General features: G+C 34.8%; 1 long non-coding RNA gene across 1 annotated transcript; it reads left to right on the plus strand.

Moving 5' to 3' along the window:
- The first annotated feature begins 851 nt into the window (after positions 1-851).
- LOC309627691 lies at positions 852-18069 on the plus strand. Its single transcript, XR_014243918.1, has 2 exons — positions 852-12893; positions 13026-18069. It is a non-coding gene; the product is annotated as an uncharacterized lncRNA (long non-coding RNA).
- The last annotated feature ends 1209 nt before the right edge of the window (positions 18070-19278 follow it).

The raw sequence follows: 19278 nt of genomic DNA on the forward strand, positions 1-19278 counted from the left end.
AAATATTTTTCCCATTCTATAGGTAGTCTTTTGTCAGTGGCTTCCTTTCACATCATCAAATTTTCATTCCAAAATAATGTGTTACAGTGAGGTCTGATTTTTAAATGACTTATCTGAAGTCTCAAAGATAGGTGAATATTGTCATTTGTGTAATACAAATAAAGTCCATTACACTGAATTACCAAGGTGTAGAAATGTTGAGACATTGAGGCTCCCTTCTAGGCCAATCAAGAGATTGATTTATGTGATTTTAAAGAAAAGAGATATCAATTATATAATTTTCAATTCTTTCTGGGTAACTTCAGAGGCTTCTCAAAACTTGTTAGTACCACACCTATTGGATATGATTATAATTAGTATTTCATGATTAAAATGCCCACTATGAGAGGGAAAATTTGAACATAAAACCTGAGTTTTACCTAAATAACTGTTTGAATATCTAGTTGTTATAACTATGATTTCATATGTGTATATAATTATTATAACTATTAAATATACAGTTATAAAAGTCAGGAGTAAAAATCTTGCTATATAACTGTAATATGGTGACATCATAATAAAAAGAAGTATATTTACACATTAAAAAAAAAATCTTTCCCCAATTCCTGGTACAGAGCTACTAAAACTTTTGGAATTTCCTGAATGACAGGTCTTTTGTTATTCATTATGAGTTCCTTTCAACCATATCTGAGTTTATGCTAATGAGGTGACTCTTGGAGGATTCGGACTGGATGTCAGGAAAACCAAGGAATGATTACAGGGTTAGAATTTTCAGGTCCACCTTCAACCTCTGGGAAAGAAGGGGTGCTAGAGGTTGACTTAATCTCCAGTGGTCAATGGAGTGGTCTGTAAAACTCCCAAATAAAGGGATTTGGAGAGATTTTGAGTTGGTGGACACATCAAGGTTCTGAGAGGATGGTATGCCCAGAAATGGCATGGAAAATCTGTACCCTTTCCTCAAAACTCACTCTATGTAACTCTTCTATGTGGCTATTCCAGATTTGTATTCTTTATAAAAACAAATTATAGTAAATAAAGCCTTTCCCTGAGTTCTTTGAGCTGTTACAGAAAATTATTGAATTTGAGGAGAGGGTCTTGGGAATCCTTGATTTGTAGCCAAATTACACAGAAGTGTGGGCAAGCCTAGGACCCACTAATTGTGCTTGAGTCTGAAGTAGAGGGCAGTCTTGGGGGATTGAGCCCTTAACCTATGGGGTCTGCACTAATTCAGGATAGTTAGTATCAAAGTTGCTTAATGTGAGGGGAAAACCCACACGCGTAGTGTCAGAAACGTTGTGAGTAGTAAAGAAATACTTATTTTCTTTTAATAGCTATTCAACAAGCCATCATAGACCTCAAAAAATGAAGCAGTTTTTCAATGAAAAACTTTGTAAATGTTCTTTTCCCTTTGATCTACCATTCAAAGTTGGATTATATTCAAACTAAAATACCATCTGTCTCATAGATTGAGACATCTTATTACTTTGACAGATAGGACAGCCTTAAGGGAAGCTCAATCACTTTTGTCCATAATTACTTTTTTTTTAAAACAACCTGATCTCTTATGACATAATGAGGTATTTAAGAAAAATACCATTTCAGTAAGATGAATGATGGTGAGTTTAAAATTATATTCAGAATTATTTAACATAGTGATTTGTTAATTTCATTTTTTTTCAGAACTTTCTATATATAAGTATGACTATTATAAGATTCTGATATTTTGAATGTAAAGGTTGTTAGTTATCCAAGGTCATACTCAAATATCTTCCATCTGTCTTACCATGGGTGACATTTTCTGCAATGAATAGGCATTTGTAGGTGTTGATTTATACATCTCAAATTCACTTAATTTACATCCAATTCAAATTTAACCTGACAAACATATTTTAACCTTATACTCTCCCTAATATTATCTTAGATAAGGCTAGCTCAGTGCATGGGTGGGATTCATGATGACTTAACCATGTGATTTGCTGGCAATAGTAAATTTGACTTAAAAACAAAACAAAAAACATAAAACACAGAAATCTTCCACCATCCTCTAAGACAGGTAAGCCACATTATTCAATAAGTGAATCAGTCAGTATTTATTAAATTTCTATTATGAAAATATGAACAAGCACAATTTTGGAAACTGCAGGAGAACTTAAGCATACAAAATACTTCCATTGTCATTGTCTTTACAGTCTAATTATGGAGATAGAAACAATAACATAAAATAGAGAATCATAAGACAGTGCATAATTACCTCCTAGAGTAGTCTAAAATTAGCTTCATTTTTTAAAGGACCTGTCTTCATTAGGTCTGTTAAAATGTAAAAAGATACAGAATTTTCAACTAAATAGCTAGTTATCACTATTGCTTTAACACTTCTGCAGTTATTAAACAAGCAAATGTGTAAATATTAAACTGAAATCTGTTTCATCTTTGTTTAGGAGGGATAATTTCTGTAAACCTGGGTAAGAGTGAGGACACACACTTGAGACAGATTCTATCTGTCCAATAACAATTAAAAATTGGAGTAATTTGAGCATATAACTTTGCATTCAATAAAAAAAAATGTTCTGGAGAAATGTCCTACTGAGTCCCAATCTGCTGAACTGTGCTGTGATGGTTGAAAATAGAGCTTGTGATAAAAGTCTGTGAGCTAAATTCAACACATGGGAAAATCAAAGAGGTGTAGGACACTTTGTTTCAAGTACAGAAGGAGGGTTAAAGTGACAGAGCCCAAACAGTTCAGCAACACACATACGTTAATATATTCTAGTCCTTAAAAGGCTCCAGAAAGTTGTTTATGTGTCAAAGAAAAAGCACCTACCCAGTACAGAGTCAGCTGCTGTATCTAGTAATAGAAAATTGCTGATATACTGGCAACACTACCATAAGAAAGATGAAGGTCAATAGTTTCTGTATTGCTCACATTGGCAACTCTGGGAAAAAAGTGGGGGTACGAAGCTTGCTTTCATAGTCAAGACATTATGATAACACGTGTATACACTTTAAAACCGAAAATGAAGATGCAACCTATCAGTTTGTATACGGAATCTGCATCCAATTTTCTGCAGTGATGAGTTTATTTCTACTGTAAAAAAAAAAAAAAAAAGAAAAAAAATCTTTGCTTGTGGTGTACTGGAATTAGGTAGTTAAGGTCAGAAAAGAATGTTTAATTGAGTGAAATCTCAGTAGTTTAAAAGAAGAGCCAGAAAGAAGAGTGATACATTTAAAATTATTTATGTAAAACGATACAAAGAAAAGGCTTCCCCCTTTCCCCTGTCTCTCTCTGTCTCTCTTTCCCTCACTGTTTTTTCCTCTTTTGACCATGGCACTGAGTATATGTCTCCCATCTACCCTTCCCTGTCCAAAGCTTGAAAAATTAAAAGTCACACACTTAAATTGAAGAAGGAGGAATTTAGAATTACTAAAACTAAAAGACATTTTCGGAAGCATCAGTAAGAGGTATTAAAATACATGGCTACTTGAAGTTGTATCATTTCTTCCCCTTCGGAGAAGTAAAGAAGTAAAGACTGAAGTTTTGATTTCCTTTTCTCTGATTTAGATATAATACTGACAGAAAACTGGGAAATGAATAGAAACCTTCTTGAGGTCCTTTCATCTCCTCAATTTTAAAAATTATCTGCATGACCACTAGTGGTAAAATATGGGCACGATTATGTAAATAGGCTATTTAAATTAAATAGCTAGGCATATTTGAAGTGGAGTAAAAGGAGTGAACTTTTTGTTATCTTCTCATAAATGTTTTATGAATGGATGTGGTTTGAAATAATACACTATTGGCAAAGGTTATCATTACTCTGCCTAAAGAGGAAATATGTGAAATGAGAAGGCTGCCATAAAATAACTTGATCTTAATAGTAATTATTAATATGTAGCATAAAAAGGACACCTATAGATAAGGACTTATAACTTCCATTGAAATTATAAATCAATTTTACCTTCCGAGGCATTTTTTGGCCCTTGACTATAAGCCACATCTTATTACATGTACTGTGTGTAGATTTCTTTAGTATAGTCCACAGTTACTATCTGGACCTGCTAGAGAACACATAGTCCCTCAAGAAATATATCTTCAAAGGATAATAGAGGGCTTTCCTGGTGGTGCAGTGGTTAAGAATCCACCTGCCAATGCAGAGGACACGGGTTCGAGCCGTGGTCCGGGAAAATCCCACATGCCGCGGAGCAGCTAAGCCCGTGCACCACAACTACTGAGCCTGTGCTCTAGAGCCCGCGAGCCACAACTACTGAAGCCCGTGTGCCACAACTACTGAAGCCCACACACCTAGAGCCCATGCTCCACAACAAGAGAAGCCACCTCAATGAGAAGCCTGCACACTGTAACGAAGTATAGCCCCCGCTCGCCACAACTAGAGAAAGCCTGTGCGCAGCAACAAAGACCCAACTCAGCCCAAAATAAATAAATTTATTTTTTTTAAAAAAGAATAATACAATATTTACAACAAACTATGGGTCTTCATTACTGAAGGTCCATCCAAACCAAATGTGGATGAAGAAAATATTATTAATCAAGCATTAATAAAATACAATACTATACAAATTAGTTTCCCCAACTGGTGTAATTTTTGTCAACTCAAATACATAACGGCGACATGAAGGAGCCAGACTATGTATGTCACTGGAAGGAACAAGGGACTTGACAGAAAAAGCAATGGTGACCTGATGAGTTCAGTGAATTTGCTCTTGAAACAAAGAACAAAGGAAAATCAACATGTCTATTTTATAGTAACTCTTACCAGGGTATATTGACTTTTCTCTCTGTTTTTCTTCACAGGCAGTATAACTTACATTGCCCATATCATACATAGAAAAAGAAAAGCGCATTATTGAATAAAGCCTCCTCATAATCACTGGGGCACAGCAGCATAGTGACAAGGAAAAGCAAACGTATTCAGTGGATTTTAGAATGTATATGATTTTAGTGGGGACATACTCAGAAAAGTAAATACAAAAAACAGCTTCTCAATGATACAGCAAGATGACATGCCCTAGTATTCTGAAGCTATGGTAAATTATATATTTTGTAGAAATGTATATTATACTATATCTTGCTTGTGTGTGTTTATGTGTTTATTTATATAGTGCTCTTGTGTGTTGTGAAATTGTTAATAGTTGCTTATTAATTTTAGCAATTTACCTGTAGATTCTTTTGGAGTTTTCTAGGTATACCATGATGTGGCTACAAATCCACTTTTTATACATTTTGTTATTGTTGTTAATATTACTGTATTGCAATGGACTACGTCTCTCTGTAACAAGCTGCACAGAAGTGATGATGGCAGGCATTCTTTCAGAAGAAACTATTTCAATATTTTACTATCAAGTAGGGTACCTTGATATGATCTATAGTTTTTTTTTTATAGAAAACTAAACTTTAAAAATAATATTTCCATTTGATTTCCATTTCTTGAGAAGTGTGAGGTTCTTTCAGGATGAATTGATATTGAATTGTATTCACTGCTTTCTCTTTGTATATTGAGGTAAACATATGCCTTTTTATTTCTTCATTCATTAAAGTGGCAAATTACATTGTTACACTAATATTGTATTTCTAGAATAAGCCCAGAGAGTTTGTAATATATTTTTATTTTTATATATCACTTCAATGTGTTTGCAGATATTTTGAGTAGAATTCCTGCATGTATGTTAGTGATATTCTGTAGGTTTTGTTTCTTATAATGTCATGTGTGTTTGTGGACATACATGCATATATGCACATATGTATGTACATGTGACTATCTAACGGTTTAGATTTTTTTTTCTTGTGATAGTTTTGATAAATGTTTCTCCTGGATTATTAGGACCCTCTTATTTTTCCTTTTCCCTAAAGAACACTCTTTAGATTTCCTTTAGGACTGGTATGTAGCTAACTAATAGTCTTTCTTTCTTTTTTTTCTGAATAGCATTTATTCACTGTTTTTTAAAGGTTATTATTATTGGATATAGACTTCTAGGTTGACAGTTTTTTTCAGCAATTTGAAAATATCATTTCCTTATTTTCTGTTCTTCCTTGCTTATTGTTGCTGTTGCCAGCTCTGTGTCTTGTTGCTCATTTAAAAACAATGGTCTTTCTTTCAGATGGCTTATAGCACTTAGTTATTGGTTTTCAACAATGATACCACGATGTGCCTAGGTGTTAGTTGCTTTCTTTTATTTTTCCTGTTGGCATTTATCAGATTTCTTGAATCTGTGGTTTGGTGCCTTTCATTAGTTTTAGAAAAAATATCAACCATTATCTCTTCAGATAGTATTACTTCTCTCGTGTACTGGCAATCCATACATATAACTTTTTTATTATCTGCCATATTGCTTTTAGTATATTCTGTTGCATTATACCTTTTTATCTTCCCTAATTCAGTCTGTGTATTCTGACCCACCTCTCAGTCTTCCTTGTTTTCAAAAATAGCTACTGAGTTTGATAATTTAGCTCTTGTGTTTTCAGTACTAGTCTTTCCTTGTAGTTATTTTAAAGTTTCTAGTTCTCTGGAAGTTTTCCAAATCTCGCCTTCTATTTCATTGATTATTAAGCATAATTACTGTAATGTTCATAGCTGATAAGTTCCTTATATGGATCTCCTGTGAGTCTGTTTCTTTTGATTGTTTTATCTCTTGTTTTTAATCAGGTCTTCTACACCTGAGTATCTTGATTAATTTGTGGAAATTGTAATATAAACAACACTGAAGATACTTTTTTAGGTCTTGGATGAAGTGAATTTACTTCCCAACATTGTAAACTAACCAAAATAAATCTACTAAAAGAATAGAATATTTTCTTTAAATTCAGATAAACTGAGGAGCAAGTGTGAACTTAGTGGGTCAGGTATGATTACTTCAATCAGACATAACACAACATGTGACGAATCAAACAAGACGTAGGGAAGGACTCATTGGAATGATATTGACTTTTACACTGAAAGAGTCAGAGAGCTACAGAAAGGTTTTGAGTAGAATACTGGTAAAATTGATTTAAGTTTTAATAGAATTACTCTGGCTGCTGAGGGAGAAGAGATTTTAGGAGAACTAGGGCCGACGTAGGAAAACAGAAGGTATTGTAATAATACAGTTGGGAGATAATGGCAGTTTGGATGTCAAGGTAATAAAGTTGGTGACAAGTTGTCAGATACAGGACATGGTTTTGTAGCACAGGGGACTTTGCCACCCCAATATGCCACTTTCCCATAAGGATTATTTTCAGCTGAAGGTAATTGAGAGCTGCTATAAGAATAGCTTACTACCTTCCCCCTATTTTCCTAAAAGTAGGACATAAATTTACAAAGGTTTCCCTTCTCTCCTCTCTATAAGGAAGAACAAAAGTTAACCACCAGAGACAACTTTAGACCCTTATCAACCCAGAGGTGGCACCAGAGGAACTGATGTAACAAACGTCAGTTTTCCCCACATATTTACCTTCTCAGCTTGCAGAGCTTGGAAGTCTAAAATGTTGTTTCTTTACAAATATATTTTTTGTTGTTGTTAAGGATTCTTTATAAGCCTGAGTTCTAAGCCACCTCTTGAGTTACTCATCCCTGAGTTTCTTCCATTTATATATGAGATATACATGTTAATGAACTTCTCATTGTCTTTATCTTGTTAATCTGTCTTTTGGTATAGAGCCCCAGGCAAGAACCTAAGATGGGAAGAGAAAACATTTTTTCTCCCTGAAACTTTACAGATAGAGAGGAAGTATATTGATGGATTGGATGTGAGGTATGGAGGGGAAAAAAAGAGGGTTTTAGCATTACTTTGAGTTTTTTGGCCTAGTAAACTGAAGTATGCAGATGTCAACACCTGAGTTGTGAAAGAATTTTGCAGAAGCAGGTTGGTAGGTTGAGCAAGAAGATTATTTGGCATCCAATTAAAAATATCAAATAAGAAATTGGTTATATAAGTCTGAGGTTTCAGGGAGACGTACTAGTTACGGATATAAATTTGGAAGTTATCAGCATGTGGATGGTATTTAAAACCATTTCTACAACTGGGTAAGATCACTGAGGAAATAAAAACAAACAGATAAGAATATTATGTATAAATGTATCCCCAATTCTTTACTCTCCTTCAATTCATTCCCTTTCCAGTGTGACTCCTTAGTTTCTTCCATCAAGAGGTGGCATCTACTCAAACCCCTTTGAATCTAGGCCTTCCTTGTGACATGCTTTGGCCTATAGATTACAATGGAAATGTCAAGCCAGGCCTCTACAAAAACCTCATGTGCTTCTGATTTCTCTTTCTGAAGTTTGCCAGTGTCACATGAACAAGCCCAGGCTAGCCTGCTGGATGTGGAGAATCATGTGGCTCGGTCACTTCTATTATCCTGGCCCACTAGCCAGCCAGCCTCCAGAAGTGTGAGTGAGGCTATTCTGACCAGCCATACATCAGACAACACACCAGCTGAACACATGTGTATGAATAAGCAGTAAAACCAACAGAGCCCGTCCCAGGTCAGCAGAACCACTCAGAGGATGTATAGATTCCTGCGCAATAATAAATATTGTTTTAAGTCACTGAATTTTGGGATAGCTTATTACTCCAGAATAAGAATCAAGGAAGGAATCCAGAGGGCACTGCAGTTGTTAAGGGATTAGGGAAATGAAAAGGAATCAAAGAAAATTAAGGACAACCATGAGGGTTGGGAAAAATCCAGGTTATTCATGGTATTTTTTAATCTGGAGAAAGTATTTCAAAGGAGCCAGAATTATCAACTCTGTCAAGTACTGTTAAATCAAGTAAGATGAGGGCTTCAAGTTGACCGCTGGATTTAGTAATGTAGTGGATGTTGTTGGCCTAATTTCAAGATGCTTCCTTAACTGTGTTGACGGAATGAGAACAAGGCAAATTTTATGAAAGACACTGAAGATTGCTACACAAATTTAATTATAAATTGTAAACTTTTGAAATTCTAAAGAGTCTCATTCTAGCTGAGTCTGTATATTTTCTACTATAACCAAAAGTGTAACTCTATTATAAAATATTGGAGTAAACAAAACATGAATGAAACCTTTAAATTGTTGATATAGACAGATTTTTATTCTTTATACACACAAAAATAAAACAAGTTGTCTCTTGCTGTATAAACCATCATATATGTGACTTATGTTGTGCACTCCATTTATTAAACCAAAGGACAGTTTCATGCATGACTGCATACCAGTATGTAAGTAAAATTCCAAGGGAAATTGTGGAAGGAATTTTTGAACAGTATTTGTAAGGGCATAAAAGCATTTCATAGTTATTTTGCCCTGTTAGTTACATTAAAGATAGAACTTCACTTCTATGTATTAAAAATAATTTTCTAGGCCAATATAAAAAACATTTTGTACGAAAACTTGACATTAAAAGGAAATCATTTTTGTTTGTTTATTAACAGGCTTTACTTTTTCAGAAAGTGAGGTTGGTGGATTATTTAGGTGGGTTTTTGTTTTTGGTTTGTTTTGTTTTGTTTTGGTGATTTTGCTGAGCCTCACATAAGATTAAGAGAATTATACATCCTGAGTCAACTTTATCCCTTTGTTGCCCCGGAGGCCAATCCCCCACCACTGGAATAGAGAACATGATCTCATTCGGTATTTAACATGGGTTTGAAGAGAGAATACTGAGGCACTGCTAGTAACCTCTGTTCATCCAGGCCCAGCAATGGTCACAGAGAAATAATTACCGTCACTTCAAAGTGATTAAAAGCAGTTCTGTGCAAAGGGGAAGAACCATCCTAATTGTGCCCTAGGGAAGAACTGCTTCAGAGGGATACTTATGATTACTTTGAAGTAGAAGTAACTACTCTGGCCCTCTCAGCAGGCTTCACTAAGTAGAAATGTATAAGCTCTCGTGGACTCAAGGGAGAGTATAAACTGAAATACCTAGTAGAAGCATTGATTTCTTAATCTCAGGAGGTAAACCCCTGCAGAACAAGATGCAAAAACAAACCATGTGATTTCAACTTCAGTGACCCCATTGCATTAAATCTAAATTAGACCAATGTCGATACGCCTCAAGAAATGAATGTCCTTCTAAAGAAAGCAATAGCTTAATTTATAATTCTACCTAAAGGTTTCTCTGCTAAAAATAATCAAATAGAATAGATCCACTGTTTTCTGTTTAATTTAATATAACATCAAATGAATGTGATAACTGACCAGTAGTGATTATGTATTTCAAAAGCACACAGTGACATTTACTTACTCGAAGCTATAGGAAAATGTAAAATTTGTCACCCAGGTGTATTCTGGTGCCTGGAAGAAGAGTGTAACTCCTGCATTTAACAGTAAGTTAAATGAGTTAAAAACTAGCGAGAGGCATTTATGTAAATAGATCTGATGCTCTAAATTTCCTTTTTTAGTGATAGTTTCCATTCTGACTTGATCGTTGTAATTTAAAAATACTTACATACTTAAATGCTGTTTTGTTCCAAACTCAGGATGTTACAGAAATTACATAAACTACAGAAACTATACCTGCTATTTAACTATAGTAATAAGAATCAAAACTGGTCTAATTCAAGAATGCTCTTTTGTATAAACATCCTGATTCAATAATATTTTAAATGCTTCTTTGAAAATATATTCTCAGATTATTTTTTACTCAGATTATTAAAAATTCATCACAGCCATTCTATTTGTACACTATTATTGATTTTGAAAAAGAAAAAAATAGAATTATGAGTGTTAGGGACGCTGAAAGTGTTACATCAGTCTTGTCTTTAAAAAGTAAAATTTAGTTTGTTGCAAATCTTCTTTTGTTTATTTTACAAATTAACAGTGTCTTAAAATAGGAATTGCTTCTAATTTGACCTTCAGGTATAAAACCATATTCATAAGTATTACAAATATACATGTTAGGAAACTACCTAACATATTTAAAAGTAATAATTTAAAAGTATGTGTATAATTAATTTAAAAGTAATGTGTAGATTTTTTTTTCTTCTTGTTTTAGTTATTTAGAAACAGATGAGAAGTATCAATGGAGAAGATTGAAATGAGTTACAATTGGATATGTGTATAAACAAATATTTACATGAGCAATTGGGACATGACTGTTGCAATTTATAATCACCTTTTTCATGTTATCACTTAGTACAACATTTTTTTTGTTTTTACTACTTTTCTAAAAGGTTAAACAGTACTGCATGTTTTAGTATTAAAAAACCTTCTAGTTTTATGGAATTATAAAACACACATACAAAATAATATTTGTTTTCTGCACTCCCTATTGACTATGCTAGATCTCTTATTTAAGTTTGTTTATCTCTCAGCAAGTGCTTAACAGCATAATACTATGCGGAATGGAATATGTTACTTTTTTTCCTCCTAAAATTTTTACTAGCTGCTGACTGCTATTGGAAGACTACCATATGGTGTAAAATAAAGATTTCATTTCAGCATGCTACAATATGTTGTATTAAAGCCATAAGGAAAGGAAACTTGGCTATAAAGGTCATAAAATTGCTGGAATGCACCATACAGGAAAAGAAGTTGTTTACTGTGTAAGTTGTCTCGTGAATATAATGATATACATTTCAATATGTGCACTAAATGAAATAGATTTAAAATATTTTTAAAAGATGCTTTCCTTATGCAAAAAAAAAAATCATAATAAAACAAGCAGTAAGGCTGGATATTTAAGTCTCAAAAGAAACATATTTAAGAACTTGGGTGCATTCACACATTCAATAAAATTTATTGATTACCTACAGTATAGTAACCACCAGGCAGAAAGATGTACAAACTCAGAATCAGTTCTCCAGGGGCTTATAATCTACTAATGGTGGTTGTAGACATATAATCAAATAACCTTAAAAATGCAGTAGGTTCTATTTTAGTAAACCTTTGAAAATGATGTTCTATGGACCCAGAGAAGAAAGCACTTAACTCTGCATAATAATTCAGGGCAGACTTCCCAGAGGAACTATCATTTCAGCTAAAAGTTTTGTTTCCATTATTCAAATCCCGCAAAATGCCAAATCTATGTGTCCATAAGTTTAATAAAAAGAAAAAGAATGATTTCACAGCTTCTACCCTTGTGCCCCTCCACAATCCATTTCTACAGAGCAGCCTGAGTGACTTCTTCAAAATGTCATCCTAAACAAGCCATTCTTTTGCTTAAAAAGTTTGTGGTCACCGGCTCTCATCCATAAAGCTGAACTTGTGCCACGTTCTTAATGATTCTATGAACTCAACTCTTCCCACTCTTCCCTTCACTTAGTCTTTCCTCTAGACATGTCTATGCTGCCCTTGTCTCATGTAAAGACATTTCGCGAAGGTTTTCACGTATCTTACTCTTTCACTTTATTCCAGTATCTACTCAAACATAATCTTGAAAGAGAAAGAACTTTCCTGGTCACCCTATGAAAAATTGAATCTTCTGGCCTATTGCGGTATAATAAAAAAAATAAATATTTAGTCTTTGTCCCCACTTTCTGGCACAGAGCTCATAAAGCTCATGAGGGCTCTGAATGATGGCTATCTTTGGTTGCTACAGAGATGATGGGAGCCCCTAGATAGCTTCAGTCTCAGGGCTGGTGTCCAGAAAGACTAAGCCATGATTCCAGAGGTGGAACTTTCATCCTCAACCCCAACTGACCAGGAGGGGTGAGGGAATAGAGAATAAATCACTGGCCATTGGCAATTGAATTCAACCAGTCATGCCAACGTAATGAAACACCTCCATAAAAGCTCCTAAACATCAGGGTTCAGAGAGTTTCAACGTGGGTGAACCTATTGAGTGTGCAGAAAAGGCAGAGACCTGGAGAAAGCATGGAGGCTCTGGGCAAACTGCCCACACCCTCCCATACCTTGCCCTATGAATCACCTCCACTTGGGGGTCCTGAGTTGTATCCTTTATAATAAGCTAGTAAACAGAAGTTTAGTGTTTTCCTAAGTTCTGTGAGTCATTCTAGCAAATTATTGAACCTAAGGAGAGGGTTGTGAAAATTCCTCATTTATAGCTAGTTGGTCAGAAGTGCAGGTGACCCGGGACTTGAGACGGGCATCTGAAGTGAGGGCAGCCTTGTGGGACTGAGTCCTTAACTTGTGGGGACTGCACTAATGCAAAATAGTGTCAAAATTTAATTGAACTATTGGACAAACAGTGTCAGAATCACTATTCATCTATTCATTACATATTCCTTTTAATCTGTTCTGTTTTCTCTAAAGCACTTATCTTTACCTAAAATTATAGTAAAAGTGAAACCAAATCCACCTAAAACCGAATTCCTCTGCCAAGTTCACTTATTTATTTTTCTATTGTTTATTTTGTTTGTTTTATTTTATTGAAGTAGAGTTAATTTACAATGTTGTGTTAGTTTCAGGTGTACAGCAAAGTGATTCAGTTATGTGTATATATATATATATATATACATATATTCATTATTTTTCAGATTCTTTACCCATATAGGTTATTACAGAATATTGAGTAGAGTTCCCTGTGTTATGCAGTAGGTCTGTATTGGTTATCTATTTTATACATATTTTTGTGAGTGTATGTTAATCCCAAGCTCCTAATTTATCTCACCATCCCCCCCGTGTTTCTCCTTTGGCAACCATAAATTTGTTTTCAAAATCTGTGACTCTGTTTCTCTTTTGTAAATAAGTTTATTTGTATCTCTTTTTAAAAGAATATTCCACATATGTGTGGTATCATATGATATTTGTCTTTCTCTGTCTGACTTCACTTAGCATAATAATATCTAGGTCCATCCATGTTGCTGCAAATGGCATTATTTCATTCTTTTTTATGGCTGAGTAATATTCCATGTATATATGTACCACATCTTTATCCATTCCTCTGTTGATGGACACTTAGGTTGCTTCCATGTCTTGGTTATTGTAAATAGTGCTGCAATGAATATTGGGGTGCATGTATCTTTTCAAATTATGGTTTTCTCCAGATATATGCCCCAGAGTGGGATTTCTGGATCATATGGTAGTTCTATTTTTAGTTTTTTAAGGAACCTCCGTACTGTTTTCCATAGTGGTTGTACCAATTTACATTCCCACCAACAGTGTAGGAGGGTGTTGGACTTACGAACAAACTGGACTTAAGAATGCGCTCTCAGAATGGAACTCATTTGTATGTAGGGGACTTACTGTATTGAAAAATCTTTGCATCCCTGGGATAAAGCCCACTTGATCATGGTGTATGATCTGTTTAATGTATTTTGGATTCGGTTTGCTAGTATTTTGTTGAGTATTTTAGCATCTATGTTCATCAGTGATATTGGCCTGTAATTTTCTTTTTCTGTGGTATCTCTGTCTGGTTTTGGTATCAGGGTGATGGTGGCCTCATAGAATGAGTTTGGGAGTGTTCCTTCATCTGTGATGTTTTGGAATAGTTTCAAAAGGATAGGTGTTAACTCTTCTCAAAATGTTTGAGAGTATTCTCTTGTGAAGCCATCTGGTCCTGGACTTTTGTCTGTTGGGAGTTTTTTAATCACAGTTTCCATTTCAGTACTTGTGATTGTCCTGTCCATTTTTTTCTATTTCTTCCTGGTTCAGTTTTGGGAGATTGTACCTTTCTAATAATTTGTCCATTTCTTCTAGGTTGTCCATTTTATTGGCATATAGTTGCTTGTCATAGTCTCTTATGATCCTTTGTATTTCTGTGGTGTCCATTGTAACTTCTCCTTTTTCATTTCTAATTTCATTGATTTGAGACTTCTCCCTCTTTTTCTTGATAAGTATGGCTAAAGATGTATCAGTTTTATCTTTTCAGTGAACCAGCTTTCAGTTTTATTGATCTTTTCTATTGTTTCTTGGTCTCTATGATTTCTTCTACTGACTTAGGGTTTTGTTTGTTCTTCTTTCTCTAGTTGCTTCAGGTGTAAGGTTAGGTTGTTTATTTGAGATTTTTCTTGATTCTTGAGGTAGGATTGTATTGCCATACACTTCCCTCTTAGAACTTCTTTTGCTGCATCCCATATATTTTGGATCACTGTGTTTTCATTGTCATTTGTCTCTAGGTATTTTTTGATTTCCTCTTTGATTTCTTCAGTGATCCATTGGTTGTTTAGTGCCATTATTGTTTAGCCTCCATGTTTTTGTGTTTTTTACAGTTTTTTTCTTGTAGTTGATTTCTAATCTCATAGCTTTGTGTTCAGAAAAGATACTTGTTATGAGTTCAATTTTCTTAAATTTAGCAAGGCTCACTTTGTGGCCCAAGATGTGATCTATTCTGGAGAATGTTTCATGTGCAATTGAGAAGAAAGTGTATTCTGCTGCTTTTGGATGGAATGTTCTATAAATATCAATTAAGTCTATCTGGTCTAATGTGTCATTTAATGCTTGTGTTTCCTTATTTATTTTCTGTCTGGTTGATCTGTCCATTGGTATATTTGGGGTGTTAAAGTCCCCCACTATTATTGTGTTACTGTCGATTTCCCCTTTTATGGCTGTTAGCATTTGCCTTATGTATTGAGGTGTCCTTATGTTGGGTGCATATATATTTACAACTGTTATATCTTATTCTTGGATTTATACCTTGATCATTACGTAGTGTCCTTCCTTGTCTCTGGTAACAGTTTTTATTTTAAAGTCTATTTTACCTGATATGAGTATTGCTACTCCAGCTTTCTTTTGATTTCCATTTGCATGGAATATCTTTTTCCATTCCATCACTCTCAGTCTGTATGTGTCCCTAGGTCTGATCTGGGTCTCTTGTAGACAATATATATGCAGGTCTTGTTTTTGTATAGGATCAGCCAGTCTATGTCTTTTGACTGGAGCATTTAATCCATTTACATTTAAGGTAATTATCAATATGTACTTATTGTCATTTTGTTAATTTATTTGGATTTTTTTTGTAGGTCTTTTTTCTTCCCTTCCTCTTTTGTTCTCTTGTGATTTGATGACTATCTTTAGTGTTGTGTTTGGATTCTTTTTTCTTTTTTGTGTGTATCTATTGTGGATTTTTGGCTTTCAGTTCCCATGAGGTTTTGATACAGCAGTATATATATAAACAAGATTGTTTAAGTTGCCAGTCTTTTAATTTCCAATGCATTACCAATATCCTGTATTTCTACTCTCCTCACGATTGCTGGTTTTGATATCATATTTGTGTATGGATGATTTTCTACCTTTACTTTATGTTTGTCTTTACCAATGATAATTTTCTTGTTTCTAGTTGTGGCCTTTTCTTTTCCACCTAGAGAAGTTCCTTTAGGATGTGTTGTACAGCTTGTTTGGTGGTGCTGAATTCTCTTAGCTTTTGCTTGTCTGTAAAGCTTTTGATTTCTCCATCAAATCTGAATGAGAGCCTTGCTGGGTAGAGGAATCTTGGTTGTACGTTTTTCCCTTTCATCACTTTAAAAATATCATGCCACTCCCTTCTGGCCTTCAGAGTTTCTGCTAAAAAATCTGCTGATAACCTTATAGGGATCCCCTTGTATGTTATTTGTTTCTTTTCCCTTGTTGCTTTTAATATGTTTTCTTTGAATTTAATTTTTGTCAGTTTGATTAATATGTATCTCAGCATGTTCCTCCTTGGTTTTATCTTGTATGAGACTTTGCATTTCCTGGACTTGAGTGAGTGTTTCCTTTCTTATGTTAGGGAAGTTTTTGGCTATGATCTCTTCAAATATTTTCTCAGGCCCTTTATCTGTCTCTGTTCCTCCTGGGACCCCTATAATGTGAACATTGCTGTGTTTAATGTTGTCCCAGAGGTCTCTGTGACTGCCCTGATTTCTTTTCATTCTTTTTTCTTTATTCTGTTCTTTGGTGCTGATTTCTACCACTCTGTCTTCCAGCTCACTTATTCATTCTTCTGCCTCATTTATTCTGCTACTGATTCTGCTGTTGTTCATCTCTGTTTGTTTGTTCTTTAAACCTTCTAGTTCATTGTTAAACATTTCTTCTATCTTTTTGGTCTGTGGATCCATTCTTTTTCCGCAATTTTGGATCATCTTTACTATTATTACTCTAAATTCTTTTTCAGGTAGATTGTCTATCTCCACTTCACTTAGTTGTTCTTGTGGGTTTTTATCTTGTTCTTCATCTGGAACATATTTCTCTTCCATCTCATTTATGATTAACTTCTATATCCAAAAGGTTATTCTCTTGTCCAATAACTGTTCCTCTCAAGATTGAAGAGTATCAAAGAAAAGTGGTATTAAAACTGAGCAAGACCATGGGGGGCTCTCCCCCTTACAAAAAACTTTCTGTGTTCCCTGTTTCTTGTTTGTAGGAAAAAGGCTTCAGCCTCCTAGACCTTTCCTGAGTTCCAAAGGGCAGATTCAAACAGTTACTAATAAGGGAAGGGAGGGGATGCAGAAAAAAGAGGAGCAGTCCAGAAACAATAGTGCAGTGATGGGCAGGATCCTGGTTCCTCCTCAAGGGATATTCATTACAATATACTTCTGAGTTCTTCTAGAGAAACTAAGGCCCCTACCCAGGTGGAGGATGGTAACTTCAGGCTGAACACAAGCACAGGGACCCCAGACTGGTTGGAACCAGAAGGCTGATCATTGAGACTCTGGGAAACTCAGTCACCTGTTACTGCACCACCAACCAATCAGAGGAAGGTCATACACTCTGCAGACCTCCCCCCAAATTTTGCCTATAAAAACTCTTCCCTGAAAACCATCAGGGAGTTTGGGTCTTTTGAGCACGAACAGCCCATTCTCCTTGCTTGGCCCTGCAACAAACCTTTCTCTGCTCCAAAGTTAAATGTTTTGGTTTGTTTGGCCTCACTCTGCATTGGGTACAGGAACTTACATTCTGCAACAAAAGTACTTTGTTTCCCACAGACCCATGATAACAGGTGATATTTCTGTCTTGTTCATCACAGAATCCCTGAAACAAGAATCAGTTCTTTGTACATATTAGGCATGCAATAAAATTTGCAAATTAATATATGAATGAATGCATAACAGCTATCTGACCATGGACTACTATATTGCTATTTCTTTTATCATTGTTCACATGGGATATAATAAATATATTCAAAACCAAGCATCTGTTTTACAAAATTGCATTAGTCTTCTGAAGAAATGCTATCAAATGAAGGATGAGAAATGATATTTTTTATACACCAACTAACAAAGAATCCAAACTAACACAAGAATCAAACAAGAGAAGCCAAATATCTTTGAGTAAAATTATCTTATGCGTTCCCTAAAAGCTGTTATTTTCATTTTGAGTTTTACAAAGTTCATTCCTTGCCCTGAAATAAAAATTCTATGACTTTCCCCCTTGTTTGCTTATAAGCTGTAAGATCTAAATATCCCAGCAGGTTTTAGTTGCAAATACAAAAGGAGAAAATTCCCCCCCATATGGTTTTTGCATTATCCATATGAGGGTAATCAAACAAACCAGCTAGGGAAATCAAAGGGATCAGCTGGAGACTTCCTTTTGCTAGAACTAAACAGACCAGTTCAAACAGTATGCTTCCTTGAAATGTCATTTTGCAAAAATAGCTCTTATCCTTTATGAAAATGGTGTATATTCAAAAGTATTAAGACAATTTGCTCTATAACGTATATTTAAATGTGTTAAGTAAAATATTTGTAAAATATGTTTCTGTTACCATTTTTGTCTGTTATCAGATTGCCTCTGCAGCACACCAAAGCCTAACAGTAGCAAACTTTGATTTGAATTCTTCATTTCCTTAGTGAACTTCTTCTGTGTTGTTCCGGCCAACTATGGAAACTTTTAACAGAAAATACCAACTTAAGCAACAACATCTAAGACTGTAGTATTTTCACATATATAGCTGTCATCTTTTTCCTATGCAAATAATTTAAAAGGTCTTTACTTGGGTTAAAAATAGTGTGGTCCGGGGGAGGAGAAACAATTTTTCCTCTACCCTTCTAGGTTCTATGGCTGAGACTCCCCTGTTATAAAAGATAAATAGGAGAAAAATATACAGAATTTTAATAACATGTATTCCTCATGTATACATGGGAGTTACCCAGGAAAACAGACTAAAATTCCCCAAAATGGTCTATGCCACCATCTTAAATACCATCTTTAGCTAAAAACAAAAGAAAGCTCTTTAAAGTGGTGAGAGGTCAATTATGGGAGGTTACCAGGAAAAGAAAGCATGGTTAACCAGGGTAAGGTTTATTGTGCAGGTTTAAGGCGTTGTCTTCTCCATTGATGAGTTTCTGAAAATTTATTCTCTCCCTGGTACAGAAAGGGAGACTCTCTTACAAAGGAGAGTTCCCTAATAAAAGTAAATTTCCCTCACAAAAGGGCAATTTCTAATCTGTTTTCAGAGATTCTGCTGTGTCTGCAGCTTCTCAAAAATAATCAGCTCAAA

This window comes from Balaenoptera borealis, assembly GCF_965194805.1.
Source record: "Balaenoptera borealis genome assembly, chromosome: 4".
Taxonomy (NCBI): Eukaryota; Metazoa; Chordata; class Mammalia; order Artiodactyla; family Balaenopteridae; genus Balaenoptera; species Balaenoptera borealis.